Here is an 11172-nt window from a genome sequence, read left to right as displayed (position 1 = left end):
GGTTTGTGACATATAGAAAATAGTCACATTGTGAGTGAAAAGGCCTGTAGATATAATGTTTAAAGGTGTATTATAATTATTTCTGAACGGAGAATTTATGACCTTCAAGCAAGACTAAAATGATGCTGAACTTTTAAAGATTAACTTTTCAGAGTGGGGCTTTAATCTCTCTCACTCACTCACTCACTCACTCACTCACTCACTCACTCACTCACTCACTCACTCACTCACTCACTCACTCACTCACTCACTCACTCACTCACTCACTCACACACACACACTCTCTTTCTTACATTTGTGCATATTGGGGTTCAATTTAGAGTTGAGTAAATTTAGAGATAGGTAAGAAATGTTATGTTGTTGATAGTTTAATTAAAAACTATTATTTTAAATTTACCATTGTCTGGTGAATTTTCTATTGCTGTTCCAGCATTAATGCTAACAAAGTCCCTTTAGTTCCAAAAACAATTGAAAAGCATTTTTAGTTTGTAACAGATGCCTAATTGGATGTGTGGGTAGATCGGATATTCATGGACATAAGGGAAGTAACCTTCAGCCTATTTCCTTCTGACCAGTGACCATGTTACAGGCCCCATGTTCTAAATTATATCTACCATCAACTTGATTTTTCCAAGTTTTTGAATGTTAAAAACTGTACCCTCAATTTTTTGATATTCCCAATTTCCAAAGAAGATGACTGATAAAACTGCAAAGATGAATGATTCAACAAAGACTTCATGAAACTGACTGAAACACAAGAGAATGCAGATACTGGAAACTGGAGCAAAGAAAAGCAAACTGCTGGAGGAACTCGGTGGTTTGGGGAGCACCCGTGGAGGCTGAGGAAAACAGAGGGATAGCCAACTTTCTGGATCAAGAACTGAACATGTAGAGGGGCGATTGCCAATATAAAGCAAGGAGAGGCAAGGGATGAGACAGGAGCTGGCAGGTAAAGATGATGAGGGAGTGATGAGCAGAAGGAACCAATGGGTGAAGGGATGGGTGGGAATTGAGAAAGAGCCTGGTAGCTGATGTAGAGACAACAACTAGGCTGTACATTATGGAAGGTGATGAGTTGAACTGGATAATGAAGGTATGATGCCAGAGAGAAGTGGAGCATGTGAGTTAACTGTGTGGATAATAGCCAAATGGAATCATGTGGGAGAGGGGAAGGGAGAGATGCAATGGGGGATTGGTTCGGAAGGAGGAGTTGGAAAGAAAGGAAATAAAAGGAACTCAATGGATCTGATGGAGTGAAAGGAACAGGGGATGGTTGTATATTTGGAGTTGGAAAATTCCATTTTCATTTGATCCCACCCTGGCAGTGGAGAAGGCCAACAACAGGCAAGTCAGTGTGGGAATAGGAAAATGAGGTTCCAAGAGCATGAAAAAGGATTGGAGGGGGTAAAGCTGTTGTGGCTAGAGAGTAAGTGATTGGCCATGCAGTTGTCTAATCTAAGCTTGGTGTCATTGATGTAGTGGAGGCCAATGGAGAGCACGAAATGCAATAGGGCAGATTGGAAGAAATGCTTGTGAACCTGTGCCTCATCCAGAAAAGCAGGCTGTTTAGGTCCATGGATGTTGGTGAGGAAGGATATGTAGGAGCAGGAGTTGCATCTGCTAGAGACACAGAGGAACATGCCAGCAGAGAGGAAGGAATGGGTGGAAGGGGTGTGCAAACTAGAGAGTTATCATTGTGGAAAGCAGAGAGGGGTGGGAAGGGAAATATGTGTTTGGTGGTGGCATTTTCTGAAATGACGAAGGATGAATAACTACATGCAGAAAGGGAGAAAGTTGAGGACCAAAGTCACTCTACTTCTGTTGTCTTGTGGGGAGGTGGAGTGAAAGCAGAAGCATGGGAAATGGAGGAGATGTCTGTTGGAGCTCCATCAACAAAATTTCCTGTAAAGGGAGGACATTTCAGATATCCTGGAATGTAAAGCTCCTGGTTGCATGCCATTTCAACTCCCCTTCCCATTCCCATACCAACCTGTCTATTCTTTGCATTCTCCACAGCCAGAGTGAGGCCCACCATAAACTTGAATAGCAACACCTCATATTCTGTCTGGTGAGTCAACAGCTTAAAAGTATAAACATTGAACTTTTCAGTTTCAGGCAACAATTTTCCTCTTTCTTCTTTTGAGTGACTTTCATTCCTCCCCCTTCCTTGCCCTTTTTTTTTCTACCACACTCAGCAGCCCACCCATTTTCCTATCCTTCCCTCTCTGGTTCCATTCTCTTCCACCCTTCCCCCCCCCTGTATTTATCCCCCACCTTTTGCAAACTCCATTTCACCCTGCATGGCTCAGTTTCCATTTGACCCCTTCATTTCCCTTGATCTATCTCCCTTTGTCTGCATCTGGAACCATAGAACATTACAAACCAGAAACAGGCCTGCAACCCATCTAGTTTATGCTAAACTATTATTCTGCCCAGTTTCATTGTCCTGCACCTGGATTATAGCTCTCCATACCCCTCCCATCCATGTACATATCCAATTATTTTTTTCAAAATGTCAAAATCAAGCCTGCATTCACCACTTCAGCTGACAACTCATTCCACACTCTCATCACACTCTGCATGAAGTTCCTCCTAATGTTCCCCCTAAACATCTTACCTTTCACCCTTAACCCATGTCATCTTGTTCTTGTCTCAACTAACTTCTGTGGAAAAGGTTGATCTTTTTATAGTCCACATTTGATATACCTCTGTCTGTCATCCTTCACCCTTCCTTAGTTCACCAATCCCCAACTGGCTCTGTCCTACATCTCCCACTCTATTCTCATCATATTAGCTGTCCCCTCTGCCCTCTTGATGAAGGACTCCAGCCCAAAAAGTTGACCATCCATTTTGTTTCCCACCACAGATACTCCTCAACCCATTAAGTTCCTCCAGTAGATTGTTCGGTACTCCATAATTCATTATCTTCAGACTCCTGTGTGTCTCCAACTCAGAAAGGAAGATTTAATTAAGTCATTTTCAAAAGGTCACAGGACAAGTGATAACATTTACTACTGAGATCCCTTTTCCAGAGCAAATGATAGAATCCATTGGCACAGATGTAAATATTTCTGCAAATGATCAGCCAAGTGAACATTCAGCTCACAACAGGCCATCATCAGTAACAAATGATCAGGCTGGCGATGAGTCTTAGTTGAAGCTTAATATAATTTTAAACCTCAGTAGGAGGTTTAAAACTGAATGCTGAAGGAGCAAGCTGACAAATTTCATGCTTAAATTGTTTGCTGACATACAAAGACCATCAATGTTTACAGCAAGATAGAACAACCATGTATTCCAATAAAGCTATGAAAAGCCTGGGATGATGACTGATGTTCTAGTTAAGAAATTACCAGTAGAATGTTTTAAAAAACATTAAAAGAGCAGAACAAAATAAAGGGGTACACTTTTTTTTCCAATATGTACTTACACAGAGCAGAGCTTCTCAAAAGTAGAAGCACATCATAATTCTACCTCTTTGGAGTTCGAAAGAATGGATCATCCTGTACTTCCCTTTGTCTTCAATGAATGATCTCCTGAAAGCACTCAAATGCCAAAGCCTTATGCCTAAGCAGACAGTACCTAACATTATGGGAAGTTTGTAAGTAAGAGAGAAATATTGATAAATTAATCTTACATCAGCAAATAACACTTTAAATAAGAATATCAATTTTGTTCACCATTGTGGAACAAACAACATTCATTGGTGAGAGGAAGTACATTAGCTTCATTGGAACAGTATTTTGGAAGTTGTGTATAATGCCTAGTGCACATAACTATGGAAGAATTTCTAACAAATTGACTTATATGGTTGGTTATTCATGAAAAAAAATTGTACTTCATCAGACATCTTTGCATATGGAAAACTATAGCTCATATTAAAATTTTATTTCCTTAAAATAAATGATATACAATAAATTGAGTTTTCATTATTGTACAATTGGAAATATACCAAACAGTACAACAGAACTGCAATGCAACTCTGTAGGCAGACTGGTAGGATGAAGCAATGGTGGAGTGAAGCAGACTAGATCTGACTTCCTATCAAGTCTCACCAATTTCACAGGAATGGAAAGAGTATTCCAAAATATTTCGAGATATCCTTTATCCTGGAAGTCAACACTTGCCTTTGCCTCCATCTGGTGAAGTACTATCTCTGCCAGTCCCATGGTTCTGAGTTGTAGTGCTTTACGAAACAAGATTTAATCAGTGTGTGATAAGTGAAGCACTGATGGTTTCTATTTAACATTTGACTGGTTGTCTTAGTCATGGCTTCCAAATACTAGTCTAGCAGATGGACAAGGCAGTTAGAAATATGTTGAAAAATCTTTACCATCTGGTCTGTATGATGAAGAGAAACTCTTTTAACTAAAACTGCAAAGATGAATGATTCAACAAAGACTTCATGAAACGAGTGGCAACATTTTCTGGGGTTATTTTGGTTATAAGTGGCCAGCTTTGTGAAAAGTCTGACCTGGATTTTTCCTCCTCTTGTTGGAGTTACATGTGTGCTATGGTGAAGGGATGGGAGGAGTGTGCAGATAAAGGGCAAGATCTCATGTTACTGCTGTGACCATGTTTCTCTTTCTGCTGTAGGCCAAGCTACTTGAACATGGCTAGTGCAGACATATGTTGTTATTCCTAGCTGCCTCACCTCCCACAAATCGGGAAGATTTTTTTTTTGCATGGCTGCAGGGATTAAAATATTGCTGCTTTTCAAAGGTACAATATCTTCAAAGAATAGCCTACTTACAAGAGCTGGAACTGGTTAAGAGTAGTGGAAGAAAAATTAGCCTTCAGAATTCCACCTGTTGAAATAGCTTTGAGAGTGTCACATACTCCCATGACTTCATTTGAGTGGAACGTGCAAAAGGAGGGAACATCTCCTAGATATAGGAAGGAGCAAACTACAAAATAAGTAATTAATCATGGGGAACAAGGGCAAGGTGACGATTTCACCTCCAGCAGACAATGCATGTTCTGCATGACAGCCTTCCAAGGTTCTGACTAAGAGCCTGCAGCTATAATTGTTTCTTTTCCCATAGATGCTGCCCAGACTGCTAAGTTTTTCCTGCATTTTCTGTTTTGATATTAGAATTTCAGCCTCTGCAATTTTTTAAATTTCCTACAAGCTACCAAAATAAATTAAAGCTCATACATACAATAATTTAAAAGTTGCAATAGTGCAGAACATTTAACAGTGTTAACATAACATAACAACTACAGCACGGAAACAGGCCATTAGGCCCTTCTAGTCCGCACCGAACCAAACACCCCTTTCTAGTCCCACCTCCCTGCACAATGCCCATAACCCTCCCTCTTCTTCTCATCCATATACCTGTCCAACCTTTTCTTAAATAATACAATTGACTCCGCCGCCACTATTTCTCCCGGAAGATCATTCCACACGGCTACCACTCTCTGAGTCAAGAAGTTCCCCCTCATGTTACCTCTAAACCTCTGCCCCTTAATTCTTAACTCATGTCCTCTTGTTTTAATCTTTCCTCCTCTTAACGGAAATAGTCTATCCACATCCACTCTGTCTATCCCTTTCATAATCTTAAATACTTCTATCAAATCCCCTCTCAACCTTCTACGCTCCAAAGAATAAAGACCTAATCTGTCCAATCTCTCCCTAGACTCTAGATGCTTAAACCCAGGTAACATTCTAGTAAACCTTCTCTGCACTCTCTCCACTCTGTTTATATCCTTCCTATAATTAGGCGACCAGAACTGCAAATACTCATCTCCTCCTTAACCACCTTGTCTTCAAACAATAAAATATATAATGAGTGCAAAAACGTGCTGCAAATCTGCTTTTAATCAGGAAAGTGCTATAAATGACTAAAGACTCAACCATCAAATGTAAAATGTATAACCCCTGAAAATAACCATCACTAGTCCTGTGTAAGGAAATCAGAGTCAGGAACCTCAATGATTCACTAAAATGAAGTTTGCATGGAAGTAAAACACTGCTGAGTAATATTCAATGAGTGTCTAAAGAGAAAACCTATCAAGTTCATAAACTTTCATTTAACTGAAGAGTTAATTCTGTTTCTCTCTCCACAGTTGCTATCCAACTTGGTGAGTCCCTGTTTTTAAATCAGACTTCCAGCAATTTCATATATCCTAGTAAATTGCAAAGATTTTGCAATTTCATGCACTTTATAAGATTATTTTCTTTCCTAACATTTCAGCATTAACTCAAGCTCACCTGTTTAGTTGACCTGGATTCTATGCATTATCCGTAACTTCCCTTCGAGCCTGTGGCCCAAGGATTAATAGTCAGCTTATTTGATTAAAACTGGTTCATTTTTCATGTCATTTTACAGTGCTTTATTAAACATAGGTTCTGCAACTGAGATTTTAAAAAATGATGAATTGAAACAAAGAATTATGATTATTAAATGAAGCAAGACTGACAGTCTATGAACACGTTTGGAACTGTGAAAAGCTTATGGCGCAGAAGGAGTTTATGCAGCCTGAGGTACCCAAAGGTTAGTGAAAAAGATGCCTTCAGACTAGTCTCACTTCTCAGATTTAAGAGTATAACCTTGTATATTGTGGCAAAAACGAGTTTCCCATTAAGACACTCCATTAATCGTATGAGGGCTCAGTTTCAAGCTTGGCCCAAGATTATTTTATTGTCATGAAATAAAACAGAAGTGTAATATTACATTACGCTTCTTTAGTCTGCTCTAAGTCAGATAAATAATTGCTATTAGTATGGCCCATCTTGCCCAGTGATATTACAAAAAGAGAAAGAGAAGTAAAGAGAGTACCTTCAGAATCATTATCTCCTTTCACACTTCCAGCTGTTCCCAGGAATTAAAGGCCAATCGACCTAAAAAGGGTCTAGTGTGAAAGGAAAATCTCCTCAATGCCGGTGTGAGATGACATCATTTCACATCAGGGATAGACTGCATCAACCCCGAGTACAATCCCCGGAGTCCGCAGACACAGGCGTTGCATTAGGCAAGTGTAGAATGGGCAATTGCATTCTGGGATAGAAAAGACCCAAGTTTTTTTGTGTGAGTGCAGGAGTGTGAAGGAAGAAAAGGTTAGAATGAAGGTATAAAGTTTGCCATGGTAAAGTCGCAGCCGGGAATAGAGAGAGCAAATAAATAGAAATAGAGGACAATCTTTGAACTGCGTGGGAAAGTTAGTAGAGCTATAGCACACAATAAAGACAGTGGGAAAAAGTGATGGTGGACCTGACATCCCAGAATGCCATGCAGCAGAGAACCCCCTCCATGAGTCCTCCTTACATACAGCTGGGCCTACAGCCCTTTCTTTGCAGCATAGAATTCTGGCAAGGCAGGTCCACCATCATGTTGTCCCACAGTATTTATCAATTGTGCACTATAGTGCTACCATCTTTCCCAACCTGTTTAAAAGTTGTTGACTATTGCTATTTATTGCTGGCATTTTCTCACGCTCCTTTATAAAGCTTTATATAGATTAGTGCAACAACAACAGGAGCTGAAGGGCTTATATTGTGCTGTACATAAAGCTTATTATATTATAATCAGGAATGATTAATTTTATTCCAATATAAGATCAAGATTTAGGGTAGGTCCACCATCACTCAATGCATCATTTTATCACCGGTAGAAGGTAGAACAGTCCTAACCCTGGGGATGGCTCCTTGCAAATGTAAATGTGTGCAGTGTCCCAGTTAAGAGTGGTCAAGTGTGAATAGCAAAAATGCCATTCCCATCCCAGGACACTGAATGGCCAATTTAGTGGGAAGCAAGTGTCAAATGAGCAATTGAGTGTCCATGGATTTTTACAGTAGGTGGAATCTCATTCTAGCTAGAAAAATATCTTGATTCATCTCTGATCTTTCTTCTGTATCTTATAAATAAGTCCCCTGCTTATTGAAAGAAATGTACTTATTTGGGTTTTTGACCATGATAATTTCCTCAATATTACATATTCTTAGGATATTCTGGTATTAATTCACAACAAAAGGTTTGGATTTCAGTCAAAATTAATTTTACAGAAAATTCCTGGTCACTCTGAACTTAGTGGAAGGAGTCAAAGGGTAGAGGGTAATAAATTGGAGGCCCCAAGACTTGTGGCGTGCCACACAAGTCAGTGTTGGATCCACCATTGTTTGTTATCTGATATAATGATTTGTTGGTGGTGTAGTTATGATTATCAGTGCATTTCCAGTTGAGATTGCAATTGGGGTAGTGGGCAGTGTGAAAGAATATTTAAGTTTACAATGCGATCTTGCTTAAAAAGATGGAAGGGGAGCAGTGGGAATTCAGTGCCAGGTTGTGGCAGGGACTAGATGGCTTGAGGTAAAAGGAGTGGTTAGATAGGCTTGTTCTTCATTCCCACAAGCAAAGAGGCAAGAAGTGTAACAACAATGTTGGCTCAAAAATATTACCCCCGGTCTTATATGTGAGGTTGAAAGTAGGGTGATAATGGTGAGAAATGCTGACAGTAAAGCTGATTATTGTTGTGTTGAAAAAGTGTCAGGTTCTTGAAAAATAAGTCTCGACACAAGGGTTTGCTATCAAATGTTACTATTCTTAACACAGGAAATCGTAATGGGATTAAAACACACACATTATCAAAGACTGTAGAAAAAAAACATGCAAAATTTGATAAAAACGTATGCACACAATTTATAAAAGAGCATGGGAAAATCTACTCCATATTGATCTAAAACAATGTACTTCAAACTTTTTATTTCCACTCACATACCACCTTATGTAATCCCTTACTAATCACCATTATCTATCTTTGGGGGCTAGTGGCAGGCTGTTGGGAAGGGGGAGCGGGGCTTCAGACTGTTCAAACTGAGGACAAACCCACAGACCATCTTGCTCACAGCACAAGGTGACTAGAAACACCTCAGTACAGCTGAGAGCAGAGCAATGGGATTAGTGTGGGGTCTGGTCTTTTATCACAATGCCACTCCCTAACACTAATCCCCTCTCCCATAATATCTGCAGGTCTGTCAGTGACTGTCTTGAATGCATTCAGTAACTGAGCATTCACGCCCTCCTTTTGTAGAGTTCCTGTAAGAACTATAGGCTCATTATTTCCCTGCAGTCTCAGGCATTGGCAGTACCCTACATGGTGCATAAGCCTCTTCTCATACGATGCATGCATGAAGGCTGGCACCACTTACAGAGCCAGAGCATGGTGGCAGATGCATGGTTCACTCAGCAGTGGTAGCTTGAACCAGATCAACAAATCTGCCAGTGCACATTCATCATAGACTGGGTTGACACATGTTTGCTTGGCTGAGGCCCTGCAGTGGAGTGATGTACGCTTGCGAGCTTGGCTCAGCCCGGCAGCACAGTGGTTGGCCAGTGTACAACACAAAAGAGCATGCGCAGGAATTATGCGCACACTGAAAATGAGGTTCTACAGCCAGCATCAACAGATGGAAAGCAGAAGGAGGGTAAGTTAGGGATTGATAATTTCTGTTGACTGTGTCATCCATGTTTCACCACACTTTCAGAATTATTAAGAATCATTTAAACATCATTTAAGCCTCTTTAATTTTTATATGAATGTTTTGTTGTTAAGAATCTAATACATGGAATATCAGAAAAGATTACAAGTTTTGTGTGAGTAACATAACTGATTGCACTCAGAGACAAGTGAAGAGTACTGTATCAGAATATAGATATGTTTTTGGTAGATAAATTAGGGCAGGGTTTGTTAGTGTGGGTCATATACAAACACTTTAAACCAGATCTTATTTACTGGAGTTCTGCTAATGCTAGATATGTCAGGGCCTCAGAGCCTTTGCAAAGGCATTGGAGAGTGCCCACGAGACTTCATTAATGGATTGTTGTTTACAAAAAGGCAACAGATGAAAGAGCTTGTCGGAGCACAGACTGTCTGGAGGGGAATTGGTGTTCTAAGAGGGTCATGTGCTTTTGCAAGCAGAGAGAGTAAAACAGGCTTTTTATCTGTGTGTGTGTGTGTGTGTGTGTGAGTGTGTGAGAGAGAGAGATCAGTTCTACAGTTTTACAATCAGCAGCAGCAACTGGAACTGGAACTAGAACAGGATAAGCTGGAAAGCTTGTGGAAAATCCCATTTGGAAGTTAGGTTGTGAGTGCTTAGTTCAGCCTGGTCGAATGCCTTGTGGTTCATGCAAGAGGATAGGACTGGCTGTCTAATGTTTCACTTGGAATAAGTGAAACAAAAAGGAACTCTGTGGTGACCTGAAAGAAAGAGGTTATCATCTGGAGAACCCTGAGGGGGAAAGTTTCGTCAACAAGATACTGAAGTGGTTGATGGAAGTAAATCAGTTGAGGGTGTCCTGGAATAACAAATCTCTCTCTGAAAACCGACAAGAACCTTCCTGAGTGGTAACCATTTACCTTTCAAGCACCAAAGCATGATGAACTTTATAAATGTTAAATTCTGTGCACAGTACAAGAATTGCCTGCAACCAGTGAACTTGGAGGAATGAGATGTGAGATTGGAATGTGAATCAAAAAACTTTTCTGAACTTACACACACATTACATACACATGCACTTAGAATTAGAAGGGGGTTAAGTTAGGTTACTTGAGTCAATAGTGATAAGTTAAAGTGTGATTCTGTCTTCATGTTTAAAGATAATTAAAAGCAACTTTTGTTTAAGTAACCATTTGTTTTGGTGAATATCTATTGCTGCTGGGTTTTGGTGTCCTCTGGGTTCGTAATAGTACAGACACCCTTTTAATAGCTTACAATCAAAGGCCAGTAGACACAATAGTCCTCAGGTGAATCTCAGGTAAAGAAGGACAACCAGGGTTATTATTGGGTTAGGTGAGGGTGGAGCCCACCATCTGAACAACACATAGACAGTGAATTCCAATTCACTGCATTCACCCCTTCCTTCAGAATTGAACCTGTGGATGAAAAACAGACACCATTCATTCAAAAAACTAATACTTTACAAATATTTACAAATTAAGTCTGTCAGGAGGTCTGGTAATTCTGGTTGAATGCCACAGTACTGGAAGACTTTGGGCTTCCTGAACTTATTGGACTCCCTTTGGTACAGGATCAATGGGTCTCGAGGGCTCCGGCTCAGGAAGTGGGGTGAATTGGACCACTCCCTGAACAGTGTCATCTGGGACCCTGAGTGAGGTACTCAGTAGTTCCTGCCACATGAAGCATCGGACCCTCATTTCCGGTGGCTGCCAGTT

The sequence above is a fragment of the Narcine bancroftii genome, chromosome 6, assembly GCF_036971445.1.
Source record: "Narcine bancroftii isolate sNarBan1 chromosome 6, sNarBan1.hap1, whole genome shotgun sequence".
In the NCBI taxonomy this organism is placed as follows: domain Eukaryota; kingdom Metazoa; phylum Chordata; class Chondrichthyes; order Torpediniformes; family Narcinidae; genus Narcine; species Narcine bancroftii.
This window is presented reverse-complemented; position numbering follows the sequence as displayed.